The sequence below is a fragment of the Dendropsophus ebraccatus genome, chromosome 4, assembly GCF_027789765.1.
Source record: "Dendropsophus ebraccatus isolate aDenEbr1 chromosome 4, aDenEbr1.pat, whole genome shotgun sequence".
In the NCBI taxonomy this organism is placed as follows: domain Eukaryota; kingdom Metazoa; phylum Chordata; class Amphibia; order Anura; family Hylidae; genus Dendropsophus; species Dendropsophus ebraccatus.
The window spans coordinates 23,826,918-23,842,688 of NC_091457.1; the positions used below are offsets into that span (position 1 = coordinate 23,826,918).

At 42.6% G+C, this 15,771-nt stretch overlaps 1 pseudogene; it reads right to left on the reverse strand.

The window, feature by feature from the left end:
• LOC138789235 (chymotrypsinogen A-like) overlaps positions 1-13,118 on the reverse strand; it is a 73,931-nt pseudogene extending 60,813 nt beyond the window's left edge.
• Between the last annotated feature and the right edge of the window lie 2,653 nt (positions 13,119-15,771).

A 15,771-nucleotide genomic window follows, 5' to 3' on the forward strand; every position in this document is an offset into this window, starting at 1 on the left:
GATTCCTCTCCCTTTTGAATCTAGTATATAATAGAGCAGAGTCTCAAGTGTTAGTGTCAACCATGACCAGGTTGACAGGTTGTCAGGCAGTCAAAAGCCCTTATTACTCGGAGGAGCAAGCAAGCGCACGACAGGTCAGTTTTCACTTGCTCATGTCCCCGTGGGGGGGCCATGGAGAGCTGCGAAAGGGAAAGGGGAGCCATAGAGATAGGGCGAAACTATAACAGGACCGTCAACCAGCAAAATCGTCTTTATCGTTGTAGTTTTTTTGAAACATATTGAGAGACAAGGATCAGCCAACATGTGCATGTCGGCTGATCATTGCCTTTTACCACTAGCTAAACACCAAGCGATTATCGGCCGTAACAGCTAATAATCGACCAAATATAGAAGATAATCGCTTGGTATAATAGGGCCTCTATCTATATCTATCTTCCCAGTCAAAAAAAGTCAGAGGAGAGAAGGACCGTGCATGTTGGATTTTATTAACCCCCCCTCCCCCATGCTATTGTTCTGGAGTGATAACACAACACTAGAGGAGTATTGTACAGGGAGGGAATGTCATGTATTAAAAAACACAAAACAAAACTGAGATTTAACTCCTAAATGAACATCCGGCAAACAGTTCTTGCAAATGTAAGGCCGTCTTAAAAGTATAAGTAAAGGGAGGCCCTTTATTACATTTGGTTGTACTATTGATTTGTGCAAAGTGTAGTGCCTATATATTATATAACTACATAGAATGGCTGAAAAAACACGTCCATCAAGGTTAGCCAAGGAATAGGGAGAAGGTGTGGATGAAAGGATGGTATATGGGGAACGAAAGACAAGGGGGGAGATTTATCAAAAATGGTGTAAAGTGAAACTGGCTCAGCTGCCCTAGCAACCAATAAGATTCCACTTCTCATTTTCCAAGGAGTCTGTGAGGAATGAAAGGTGGAATCTGATTGGTTGCTAGGGGCAACTGAGTCAGTTTCACTTTACACCATGTTTGATAAATCTCCCCAAGAATCTATACGTCTACATACAAACAAATGCCATTATTCTCTAAAAAATCTGTCAAAAGTACAAGAAACTGGAGTATTGTGAGTAAAGTAGGTTATAAACTGAACATGAGCAGAGATGTTTGGTGTCATACCATGCAGGAAGAGGCTCCAGATGCTCCAGCACAGATCATGTTGCTCTCGATTTTGATTTCAATTTCATTTCCGAGGTATGTCTGACAGTCAGTATGGGTGACAATAGGCAGAGCCACCTGCTGCAGTTTACTTGGACTTGTTCCGGCTTAAAGGAAAAAACAACATTTCCATCATTTCTCTGAAATTCTGTAGATCACAGTGGGGTTATTTGATACCTGGCTCGGTATCACTAGATTTGGTTACACATTAAGCTGGGTTCACACTACGTATATTTCAGTCAGTATTGTGGTCCTCACTATTGAGTGGATTAAAAACACAGAAAGGCTCTGTTCACACAATGTTGAATTGAGTGGATGGCCGCCATATAAAAGTAAATAACTGCCATTATTTCAATATAACAGCCGTTGTTTTAAAATAACAGCAAATATTGCCATTAAATGGCGGCCATCCACTCAATTTCAACATTTTCAACATTGTGTGAACAGATCCTTTCTGTGTTTTAATCCTTTCCTGGTTTTGGTTGCAATAAGAGGACCACAATACTGACTGAAATAAACGTAGTGTGAACCCTAAAAGAAAATAATAGCCTAAATAACTGTATTGGGTAACATTTTTTTTTTATATCTGTCACTATTGTCTGGTAGTATATACTTACCTTCGCCATCTGTGTCACCCATCCAGTAGTGACACATCTCTCCCCAGCACTGAATACATCGGCACTAGCGGCAATGCACACAGGGGACACCGAGCGGTGATAGTAGCAGGGCTGCTCAGCTTCACAAGTGCAATGTCATTTACAGCAGTTAAAAAACTAAACCCAGGGTGTGAGAAGACCTGTAAAAAAAAAACAAAAAAAAAACACTTTAAATTCACTTTTTATGATAGTAAGTGCATTTTATATTTAAAAAGGCAAAATGAACGAATCATAAAAAAATAAATAAATAAAAGAAATCAAAGGTTTCTACTTACCCTAGCAATGGATTTAGTCTGAATAGGCTCAGCATTGCTGGAAAGGTCATATTCACCCAGAACTACATGGTCAGAGGTACTGTATATAGAGATGTACAACCATATTACTTTTCTGGTGTTATATGATATTTATGATATCTAGAGTTCTATAATATCACGCATACAGTTTTATCACCACTTCTCTCTATTAGTAGGATATACACAAAGCTTTACTCTACAATGGACAGTATATTATACTTTCCTCATATATATATAGTAATTACTTTATGAATATTCACAATCATTCCCTCGGGTCATTGTTTCCAGGTAAAGCCGCCACGTCAGTGTGAGGAGAGCCCTATAATGAAGTCCATGTAGCTTAGCAAAGTATTGGGATATATGAGTAGATGTGGCTGGTTTCTCCTACCTCCACTATGTATGGTAAGTGTCTTTATCTTTACTAGAGATGAGTGAATTTACAGTGTTCTCCAATCTTATACAGGCAGTGGGGTTTAAATACAGAGCATCCATGTTCGCACTAACCCGAATTTACAGTAAATTTGCTCATCTCTAATCTTTACATCATATAATTGGTTAAATGATGTCAGAATTCCGTGTAAGGGCTGTGGCGGCATCCCGTGCTATGGGCCACTGCCACACTCGCTCTCCGCTATCTGTGGACACCGGAGCCCACATGCCCGCTTCACCTTTGGCACCTCAGTGCTCCACGTTTCTTTGATGTTTTCCTCGCCAATGTGTGAATCCCCACCTTCTGGGGCATGCGAGTGTCGTCGTTCCCAGATTTAAATAGATAGTACTTCCTTAATTTGTTACTGCACACCAGCACACCCCTATAAATTCCTGCCTCCACCCTGACACTGTGTTAGAGTCTCTCATTGTTATTCTTATAGTGTGGTCCCAACTCTCCCATGACTCCTGCCCATGATTCCTGCCTGTGAGTCCTGCCATTCATGACTGTTGCCCTGACTCCAGCTGTGAATCCTGCTGCAATACTGCCTGCCAGCCTACGTGTGCCTCCAGCTGCACCTTGCCCGCCACCGCTAGTAAGCCAAGCCAGGGATATGACCTGGAGGTCACCTGCCACCGCAAGTCCAACCCACTTGCGGTGGACACTGGTTAAAAACCAGCAGCCCTTAGGGGCCTATTCTACTGAGCGATAATCGGCCGAATTGGCTGTGGAATAGAGACAAGGATCAGCCAATGATCATCGGCTGATCGTTTATTTAGGTTCAAACCTAAAATCATCGGGCGCCCACCGACCGACGATCTTACAAACACCATACATTACCTACACATGTTGCAAGGCTTCTCTTGTGTTGCTTTTTCCTCCTGGTCCCGCGTGCAGCAGCATCTTCGGTGTGGCCTGTCTTAGCTGACAGGAGCTCAGCCAATCACTGGCCAGGACCACTGCGGCCAGTGATTGGCTGAGCAGTCTGTCACCTAAGACAGGCCACACCAAAGTTGCTGCTGCACACGGGACCGGGAGGAAGAAGGAGCATAGAAGAAGCTCTGCAACATGTGTAGGTAATGTATGGTGTTTAAACAAGGGCTGCAAGGACATCGCTAAACGATTATCGTCCGTGGAATAGGCCCAGTAAACGAGCGCCGATCTAGAAGATCGGCGCTCGTTTACATTATTGACTGGGCCACCCATCGGCCCGTGGAATAGGACCTTTAGAATCCAGTCCCTGGTGTGGCTTAGTCATTGCTAGTGGTGGTACAGTGGGTCCACAACTCCTAGCGTTACAATCAGTAACTAAATATTATAGGAATTAGTGAATTAATTTCTTAAAGATAACATTACAATAACATTTATTCTACCAACTTGTAGTGGTCACAGCTGGCAGCATGGGTCACAGTAACCCATGAAGGCTGGTCTATCTATGGTTTAAAAGAGCTTTACTATACAATACATGATACATAACTTACCTGACCTCACAGTGAGCAGCAGTGACAACCCAGAGATCGCTGATCAGAGAACCACCACAGTAGTGATATCCACTGCTCTGATGTTTAAACAAAACCACAAGAACAATGTTATGTTTTACCATCGAGGATTTCACTTTTTAGAAATTTTACAATTGATTTAATAAAATATCTTCTATTTGTAAACCTGATATATTAGAATGTATAGAATATTATACAGTGTGACTGAAGATGTGGCACTCAGCAAAACTTATTTCCATAATTCAGATGGGGGGATGGAGACTCAGCCCTCGAGTCTCTATCCCGCGATCTTAATCATGGAATTAGGTTTCAGTTCATCTTCATTCTACACTGTATGCATACGTAAACTTCATATGCAGAGCACCGCACAACTTTGCGCGCATTTGAGCTTAGCTGCAGCTGGTTGTGAACTGCATATGAGTGCCATATATTTTTTGAGCCTTAGGGTATGTTCACACTACGGAATCTGTCAATTTTTTGGGTGGACGGCGGAATTCACCAACAAATATCATTGACTCTATGAAACGGGTGGAACTTCAAGCGAAGGACCCCCGGCGGAACCTGCTTGAAGCCTCTGTGCAGATTCCGTAGTGTGAAGGTATCCTTAGTGAGTAGCACTGAGGTGATCTTTTCTACTTAGTCTTATTGTTTATATAGAACAGTTCCCAAGAAATGTCCATTAAGAAATGAACCAATAGATAATAACCTAAAGGTAGCTAAAGACAGGGACACAGGGACATGTAAAAAGTGGGATCTCATGTGCTGTGGACCCCACTGATCAGGAGAACGAGAGGGAAGCAGTTTATGGCAGTGCACTTCACTTCAGCCCATAATCTCTGTGATCCCCATTGACTTTGGCTGCACATCTCTCTGTGTAATAAAAGATGTTTGGATAATGGATGATTAAAAGGGCTTCCAGAACATTACTAGCGATGTCCGTGCAGCCCTGGCCATGTAATTATCGAGCCATGAGTCACAAAACCTCAATTCTATGACTTTGGCTTATATTACTGCTGATTCCCGCCTTTAACACAAGATGAAGAACAGTATATGAACTAATTCTAAGCTCTGTAGATATGAACATGGCTATGTAACCACACACTCCATAAAGTCTCCTTATCAGTAATCTTTTAGTATTGGATATTAGAATGTTAGTGTGCTGGAGGCAAATACTCTTACTATAAGTGGAAAAATGTGGCTTGGAAATCTGAGCTCTATCCAATTCTAGCTATGAGTACTGGGTATGGTGAGGTCCGGGGATTTTTACCAGGTGTTAAGTAACATGTCTGTTCTCTTTTTACTTTTATATTGTGGACATTAAAATAAGTAAATTATACAGTATATAAGATCCCAGTACATTACCTGCAGAGACACCTGCCATGGCCAGACCCAGAAACTGCATCCTCACCATTCACAATCCTGGCATAACCAGAAATGACTGGCTTGATGCTTGGCACACCACAACCTGAGGAATAAGTACATAATAGCTATCAATGGAAGGAACTAGTCATCTCCATAATATATTATAATACTGAATGCCTCTACTTACCATAGCTGCCCCCTAACAGGACAAAGCAGGACAGAAGCCACAGAAATGCCATAGTGAGAAGTGGAGGATGAACGGGATTTGTGCAGCTTATATATCCACAAGTAGCCATTCACACATAGAGCTTTACTAGAGATAGGAGCGTCCATGTTCTTATTACACAACCTTGTACTGATATAGAAAATGTCGAAATGTGGAGGTAGAGGAAACTGTGTGAGTGAGACAGGTGTTACCAGAGGAGCAGGACGTCATTGTATCCACATTATGTGAGCAGTTATTTATAGCTGTATTGAGTTAAAAGTTTTATAGCTATAGATTTGTGTTATGTTTTTGACATAGAAAAGTAGCAAAGTATAAAATGTGTGTGGAATCCTCAAGATTGTCCCATCTTGCTCCACTGTATGTTCCATCATAAAATGCTTATCATGACATATCCCCCTAGTAGTTATTTAGTATCATTTATAAATTATGTAGTAATTAAATTTACATAGTAGATTAAGCATAATACTAACATGCTCCTTCTTATATAGGATATCACCTAGCATGGCAAGACAGACCAGAGGACAGAAAATATTATACGACTGAGCCTGAAAAGTAATATAAAATTAGAATTATGGGGGGGGGGGGGGGGCATTGGGGTTTGGTCCTGTAACATTAAGGTTGCAGAAGCCATTCTATGGCCTTCCTTCCCTGCTTGCACTTGCTTTGCGGGGTTTGTGGTCGACGACCAACACAGTGTTGAGTTAGTGAAGGGACTTATGTGATCCGGGGGTCCTGCATGTGGTACATGAGGCAATATGATTTGATCAAATTATATACCAATGTCCTGGCGTTGGTTTTAAATAAAGCCAAGAGGCACTGGTGTCGGCCATAGGTGTGAGGTGCAGCAGCTCCTTTCTCTCCATGTCATATTTAATTTTCTCTCTTTTCTGAGTGCTAGCACTCCTCCGGATAAGACCCATGTGACCCCAATCAGCAGGAAGCACTTGTGCACACATGGCAAGTACCTCCTATTCTTCCCTTTCTACCTGCAGAGACAATGGTGAGCAGTAAGACCATGTTCACACTTGTGTTGCTTGGTGGCAGCATTTTCCGCCGGCGGTGCCTGCTGGGTTTGGGGGGGGGCGGGGGGCTTGTGGTTTGGTCCAGTGACATTGGGGTTGCAGGGCCATTTTATGGCCTCCCTTCCCTGCTTGCGCTCACTTTGTGGGGTTTGCGGTCGCAGACACAGTGTCGAGTTTGTGTAAGGACTCATGTGATCCAGGGGACCTGCACGTGGTACATGAGACAATATGGTTTGATCAAATTATATGTATTATTAGTAGGCTCTCTAGCATGACCCCCTTGGAACGGCTAAATCATAACTCTTTAGTATTGTGTAGATCAATGTAGATCAGTATGGTGTTACTGTGGTAGTGTATAATGCAAACAATAATGGTAAATATATCGGTAAAATTTACTAAAGCGTATATCACACCATATACATGCAAAAAGTATAACATAGAGCAAATAATAATAATAATAATAATTAAAAAAACATATAGGGTTAAAAAAATATGTATCTGTAAAATATAATATATAAATATCTATAGCATGATTCTTGGGATGTCAATAGAGAAATACATAGTTTTATCTATTGGCGACTTTGCAGGGCCCTTGCAGGTCGCCGATGTTTATGACCACTGTGTTTGTATTTGGTTAGTTGTCAGTCCACTATTGATATAATGGTATATATTGTAACAGTTAATGATTGTTGTTTCCGTTAATAAATAAGATGTATACCATATAAAGAATTGGTGAATGTCCACCTCTCACCAGTCCCGTGGCTCTAGGTCTGCGCTGTCTGGCTCTAGGTCTGCGCTGGATGCATTCTCAATGCATCCAATGTGGACAAAACAGGTGAGAAATGAGGACTGATGTAGTATATGAAACACAGTGCATCGCTATATTATATTCAGCAAGTTATTGCAACTCATAGACATGTTTCAGAACAATACTCTGTTCTTTCCTCAGTAATGAGTTGCAAAAAAATCTGGTTTGATCAAATTATATACCAACATCCTGGCGTTGGTTTTTAAATGTAGCCGAGAGGCATTAGTGTCAGCCATAGGTGTGAGGTTAATAATAGGGATATGTTTTATACAACAGTAACATCTAGTGACTAAGCGTGATAGCTACATTATATTAGTCACTGCTAAACTATATTAGTCACAATTTTGCAGGCAAAGAGCGAGACACTGAGCAGCGTTGAACTCGTATCCACGAGATGCTGTGCTCTAGTAATATCTCGTTCATTGCAATAGGGACATTTCTATATCAAACTCACCAAATTCTGTAACATGCTGATACTTCTATTGTAGACAGACTGGCTTCCAGTAAATTTATCTTATAGATACTTTCCATTCATAGGGCGATCCTTGTTGTGTGACACTCTAATTCCGGCACTCTAGCCCCGTAGACAATAGTGACGCAATTAGCGAGTGGCCAAGAAGTGGATTGCACTCCCATTATGCTCTCTCCCCAGCCGTTTCTTCATATCGTAGTTGGACCTACTGTAATATATATCTTTACACATAATTTCAGGTACCCTTTAAATCCCCCAAAACTCCATTTTTTCAGAGGCAGGGACATAGTTTATCTACAGTAAACTAGGGATGCTTTAACCATTCACTGCATTTGGCCTAGTGAATCTACAGTATGGATAGATGCAATTTTAATGCCGTAAAAAATGTCACACATTTTTAAGGACACCTGATTTGGGGAAAAATTTTTTTTTTTGCCCGTCACCACTAAGGAGTGTGTGTCTTCAGTATAGAAGAGCTGTGGTATATCTGTAATGAGTTTTTTAGCCGTATTTGTTAAATGTGACTTTCAAGTTACAATTTTTTTTCCACCTCTACTCACACAATAAGTGGTGTACAAACTATACATCTGTCAGGACGGGAGGTCAGAGACAAGACTAGACAGTGAGCCCTAAAGCTAAACCCACCCATTGTCCCTACCTACTTGCCTCAGTCAGCCCTAGGTGGCCGCGGACAACCATGAAGACGTGTCCTACACTTAATAAGTGTAACACTGAACAAGATAGACAGACAAACACAATATGGGAGAGTCAACAACCAGGTCAGAACCAAAAGGACTATGCAGTACAAAATCAGGAAAGCAAACGAATAGTCAAAAGGTCAAGTGGGAGGTCAGGTAACGAGTCAAGCAAACAGAAGAAGTAAGAACAGGGATAGCAGAAAAGACAGGGGGAGCTTGGATCAGGGTATGAACCTTAATTGCCAGCAGGGAATAACTGGCTCTGCTTTCATTTATGAGGATCAAGAGCCTGGTCCGGATCTTCATTGGACCAGCGCTGATCCTCAAGGTTCCAGACAGGTAGAGGTGTGGTGTACCCCTTGGGTGATGTTACATTGGAGGAGCGGAGGGTCATTTGCTAGATGTTGAGTGTGATGCCACTTCTGTGGTGGTTGGCCGAGATACAGCCGGACCTCGAGGTATAAATATGTGACACCAGTGCCAGGTGAACACACAGGTGTGATGGCACGCCTGCTTTTATTTTATGAGGCTGATTGTACCCTTTTCAACTGTGGTCAGTGTCCTGCCAGGTTGCTACTGGGTCCCTTGGGTTAGAGTGATCACGGATGGCCAGAGTGGTGTAGTGACCCTCCTGGACTATCGGAACCTTCCACCCACAGGAAGGAAGTGTCCCAAGTTGCGGTGTGTGCTGTGTAGGTGGACTGCGAGAAATCTCACAGTCTCCTAAAGGTAGTTAAGCCGGTTTACTATTTGCAAATGTGCAGCAGGTAATACAGAGTCAATGATATAAGGTTTCTCTGGATAAAGCACTTGAAAACACACTTGCCAATCGTTCCAAATAAATACTTGAAAATACATTGACCAGATCTGTAGTGAAATTGCAGGGTAGTATATAGTTGTGTTGACTGAGTAGTGTTGAGTAGTATGAATAAACAGAGTAGCAGAGAGGAGGATGTCGTGAGAGTCTCAACCAATGTAGTACTGTGCTCTGCCGGGATGTTGGAGGATGAGGTAGAATACTTAGAAGAAGAAGAAGAAGAAGAAGACCTGTGCCCGTGTATTGACGTTTGACTTCAGTCTTCACACCACCTATGCCTATATTGGCTGAACCTTCCTAATGGGTTACACAGGCCCCAGACCTTGTTACCTGGGATGAGTGGAATGCTGAAGGTTCCCTGCTGACAACCGCGCTGTGAGATAGAGCTCATTGGCTTACTGCATCTTAGCTCTTTGGCTTCAGTGTATACTGTCCTGCACTGTAACTTCTCCTTGACCATGGCATGGGTTGAGGTTGTCTCTTGCTTCTCTTCTCCTAAGAGGCTTTAACACTGACTGGTGCTGTGTAGCATTACTTGTAGGAAAGTTGTGAGAGGTGTACTGTTTTGCGTCCTTCCCATGCGGGGTGCTAGCTAAGACTGATCTGAGGTATGGGGACCTAGCAGAGAGCCAGGGCCTAGATAGGACCACTGTGGAGAGCTATCTGGCTTGTGTCCTTCCTCCTCAATGTCCAACACGAAAGACCTTGTCTCCTCCTCCACCCATGTGACTTACTTCCTCCCAGCATGTAAGGTGCGCTGTGAGTGGGTGAAGAATGCTACAGAAGAAACAAGGAGTGAAGATAGGACAGAAAAAAACAAGAATCCTACTGGTCTACAGATTCTGGTGACAAACAAGAAATGGTACCCCTTTATGTCCTTCAGCTGTGCGGCTTCCAAGTACACATACACAATATAGCGACATCTAGTGGCAAAACTTAATACTGCTTTCATAACCACAATAATACAATAAGTACAGACTTTTGCAAGGGGTGTATATACGTAACACCTGTAGTAGGACACCACAGATGCATCTGTCAATCAAAAAACACTGCTCAGCTGCAGCAATCAAGGACAGCAGTGAGCAGTGTAACTCCTGCATTGCCAGAAGGCTGGAAGAAAAGCGGGTGTGTCGACAAAAAGTAAAAAACAAGCCCAGTTCATACCAGGCTCACTGCACATTCCTGACAACACAAAAGTGCATTGAAAAACTCCTCAAAGTTCGAGAGACAACTTGATAAATGTTGCGCTGCTGAGGCTGAAAGAAAGGAGAAGGCCGAAAGGAAAGGTTCTCCAATGCATCTCTATGATATAGCAATGTATTGGAGACCCTGACTTCCGGCCTCTTGAGCTACAGCGCTGAAACTGAAGAAGCTGTGCTACTTTTTTAATGCAAAATCTTTCACACATGTCTTGGTTAACCCCCAATCTATAAAAGATTTATCACCTCTAATAATATAATAAAGTAAAACGGTTATGAACATCTGGTTACGTCATGTGGTAATTGTGAGACCCGCTCTCCTCGTAACACCTGTCCCACCTACACATAGTTTCCTCTACCTCCACATTTCGACATTTTCTATATCAGTACAAGGTTGTGTAATAAGAACATGGACGCTCCTATCGCTAGTAAAGCTCTATGTGTGATTGGCTACTTGTGGGTATAAGCTGCACAAATCCCGTTTATCCTCCACTTCTCACTATGGCATTTCTGTGGCTTCTGTCCTGCTTTGTCCTGTTAGGGGGCAGCTATGGTAAGTAGAGGAATTCAGTATTATAATATATTATGGAGGTGACTGGTTCCTTCCATTGATAGCTATTGTGTACTTATTCCTCAGGTTGTGGTGCCAAGCATCAAGCCAGTCATTTCTGGTTATGCCAGGATTGTGAATGGTGAGGATGCAGTTTCTGGGTCGTGGCCATGGCAGGTGTCTCTGCAGGTAATGTACTGGGATCTTATATACTGAATAAATGACTTATTTTAATATCCACTACATAAAATTAAAAGAGAGAACAGGCATGTAAGAGATTTCTGACACTCACTATGGCCGCCAATCATAACACAAAGTAGACTGAGCAGGTGAACTTCAATCTTATGTAGTTCGGCTCCATAGAGTAATTGTCTTCAGGAAACTAACATTGATTCCTACATGTATTACAAGGCTGTTACTGAAGAAGAATTAGGCATTGTGTTTGGTTATATAGCTATGTACATGTCTACAGATTCCAGAAGGAGCTTGTACTTGTTCTTTCATCTTGGATTAAAAGGGGTATTTCAAGAAATAGTTATATCCCCTATCCCCATTGCTGAGTGCTAAGCTTAGTTATGTTCGTAAGTCCTCTAGTTAGCAGTGAACAGAGATATGACTGAGCATGAATGCTGCCACCTCATATAATAAGGGCACAATTCTCCTAACTAGTGGGGTTGGATAACTTAGATTACATTAGGATAATCACTTTAAGCCTCCATCTTAAAGAAATCACTTTAACATATTTAAATATTGAATACTGAAAAATAACACATAAGCAATACTGATCTGCCCAGTAACTGCTGCTATTCTGATGGTGCCCGCATCCCTGCTGCTCACCACTTCCTGCAGGAATCGCCTGATCAGCCAATCACAGACAGTGATTGGCTGATCAGGCATTTCCTGTATTTCAAGATATAGCTTAGAAGCAGTGACCGACGGGACCCCAAGCCCCATTGGAAGGCCAGCAGTTGGAGATTAGTAGGCTGTGTGTTGCTTATTTTTTATTTGCCCTGACCCTTAAAAAACTGTTCTTTCCCCTGAAAACCTAACCCTGGGTTATTTGTTCCAGTCCAAATAATAATACCTTGATAAACACTGAGCGCTTATTCAAAGTGAGGATACTGTCAGGATATAACTACACTGACATTGTGGACTGTTAATGGACCTCTCAGAGAACATCACTGGGGACTATTCTATATGTGTTCTAGAGTATTGGGAATTCTGGGATATCAGATGTTTGGTTATAGAACAATAAAGAGGAATAGAACAACAGAAAGGTAAAATCTTTGGTAGTGAAGCCGAACATTGTTCTCATGTATCTTTTTTATTAAATGTCTATAGACCAGCACCGGAGCCCACTACTGTGGTGGATCTCTGATCAGTGATCTCTGGGTTCTCACTGCTGCTCACTGTTCTGTCAGGTAAGTCTTGTATCATTTATTTTAGAGTAAATCTCTTCTGAAATCCCACAGAGCCATAGACAAAACAGTCTTGATGGGTATTTTTGATGTGAGACAACTATATGCTGCCAGCTGGGACCTTCACATGTTGGTAGAATAAAATCCTCCTGACACCCTGACAAGTGACAAGGAATTTTAGCATGCTATCATTGGTAACTGACTACTACCTATAGTATTTAGTTTATGGTTTATCATATCATATGACCCATTGATGAGTATTAAAGTGGAGTTATGACATAAGGTATAAAACTAATATGCTGTGAAAGCAAATAGCAACACTTACCTTTCTGCCCCTGTTGTGAGTTGATTTTGGGTTCATATTTCTCTACTTCCTGGTTGTACCTCCTGGTTAAGCAGTTGCTCAGTACTGATATTTTAGCAGTCCTGCTAGTACCATACCCAAAGATCGCAGCACCTGCTTCATTCACTCCCTGTATGGTCTGTAGCATCATTCATCACAAGGCAGCATGCTGTGAACACAGATCCATCTTCCTAAATGTTCCAGTAAAGCTGTATGTGTATCTGTGTATAAGGCAAAGAGATGGTGGTGTAGGCTGAAAGGGCTGGTTATAGATGGTGACATCACTCAAAGGGTGGAACTGGAGCCCAGAGACATGATCCAGCCAGGTCCACTGTCATATGAGAGGAGGTTCCATTGTCGAGGGAGAGATAGGGACACATTTTGAAGTATTTTAACCATCCTGTCATTGTTGAATGACACAAGCGCACTGTAGCCAGAACTATTAGTGATAACAATGACCCTTAGGTGAAATGATTGTAAATATTCCTAATAGTAATCACTGTATATAAATGAGGAATGAATAAAATACTGTCCATTGTGGAGAACATTTTTATCCATACCTAAATACTGTGGGTATGGTGGTAGCACCTGCTGTGAATGGTATACATGTATGACACTGGAGTAATGTACATCTCATCAATATAAGACATAAGAACTTTTGCGGCAGCTAATATGGTTGTACATCTCTATATACAGAACCTCTGACCGTGTAGTTCTGGGTGAATTTGACTTCTCCTCCTCTGCTGAGCCTATTCAGACTAAATCCGTAGCTAGGGTAAGCAGAAACACTACAGCCATGTTCTGCATTTTTATTCTCTTGAATAAAATTTTATATAACAGGATTTTAAGGCAGATTTATTTCACAGGTTTTCACACACCCCGGCTATAACCCTTTTGCCTATACAAATGACATCAAACTTCTGAAGCTGAGCAGCCCTGCTACTATCACCGCTCGTGTGTCCCCTGTGTGCATTGCCGCTAGTGCTGATGTATTCAGTACAGGGGAGAGATGTGTCACTACTGGATGGGGATACATAAATGGTATAGGTAAGTAGATGTTAGACAATAACAGCTCAATATAGCAATACCTAGCTGGGCATAGCATGACGGCACCTTGATCGCCAGAATCCCAGAGATACTTTGTAGGTCGACCTCAATCTCAATCTAACTTTTAGCTCAAACAAGACCAAGCAAACTGCAGCAGGTGGCTCTGCCTCTTCTCACCAATACTGAGTGTCAGAAACACTTCGGAAGTGATTATCCAACAGTCCAGAGCAACATGATCTGTGCCGGAGCAGCTGGAGCCGTCTCCTGCAAGGTATGTCCTGTCCATTATCTACTTTACTCACATTTTTCCAGCTATTGCCCCAGCAAACTTTACATCAAGGCTTGTACAAGTGAATGTAAGGAAAAGCTTCTTTTCACTTAGGCTACTTTATAAACTGCTCAAATCTATCTTGAGATCAGCTGACCGAAGTATCAGGATTCAGCTGCCCATAGAAATGTATATAAAGGGGAGAGATACTGATTATATTTAGTAAGTGTTACACTTCCCTCAGTGCTGAACTTATAACTGCTCATTGGGGTTCTATGTTGCTCTCCATGCTGCTGCCCTTTCTTAATGTGTACAATAGAGACAAAGTAAAGCAGGATCCCCTCTTCTTTGAATGTGTGCAGTGTATGGAGGACATCATAGCAGCTAGTGTCCACTAAGTAGCCCAGGAATAAGTAAGAATTAGAAATGAAGCCTACAGAGGATAGAACAGGTGTAAATGCCACATACAAGTTATGATATGGCCAGATATAGTGTTACTTCAGATGTACAAACTATGAACAAGTGATCCTGGAAAGTGACATGAAATTGCAGATATGTGTTCACATATCACATTGTCACTAATCCTATTACTAAGAATTTCTATGCATAACTAGAAACATTGGGGGACATTATCAGATTGGCCCCTTTTCTGTAGCGCATGTCATTCCCCGCTTGCTTGATGAACGGCCAGAGGTAAACAGCAAGGCGGGAGGAGGTGTAGTAAGTATACATAAGCTGCGCAATGTCTGCATCACGTGCAACGTCAGACAGTTTTTCTAAGTAAATCAGTCCAGGAAGCTGGGGGTGGGGCTTTATTTAAGACTGCCATACTTGTACGCCAGTCTTGATAAATGTCCCCCAATAAGTGCTGCAAGGTACAGAAAGATTATTTTATAGCCTAAGGGTGGTATTACACGGAACGATAATCGGCCGAATTGGCCCGATTCGGCCGATTATCGCTCTGTGTAATAAATGCAACGATCAGCCAATGACAACGATCATCGGCTGATCGTTGATATAGTTTAGAACCTATTTTCGTCGGGCGCCGACCGCGCACCGCTGCGTGTAATAGCAGTGCGTGGCCGGCGACTAACGATATACATTACCCATCCACGTTCCAGGGCTACTCCTGCCGTCCGCTTCTCCCTGCGTCCCGCGCGCGCTCTAGCGTCACAGAGGCCTGTCAGCTGATAGGCCGCTCAGCCAATCACAGGCCGCGGCAGTCCCGGCCTGTGATTGGCTGAGCGGCCTACCAGCTGACAGGCTGCTGTGACGCTAGAGAGCGCGCGGGACCCCTGGGAGAAGCGGACGTAGGAGCAGCCCTGGAACGTGGATGGGTAATGTATGCCAGTTTAGCAAGGGCTGCAAGGACATCGGTAACGATGTCCTTGCAGCTCTTGTCAAACGATTATCGGGCCGTGTAATAGGTCCAGTAAACGAGCAACGATCTAGCAGATCGCTGCTCGTTTACAGGTATTATCGGGCC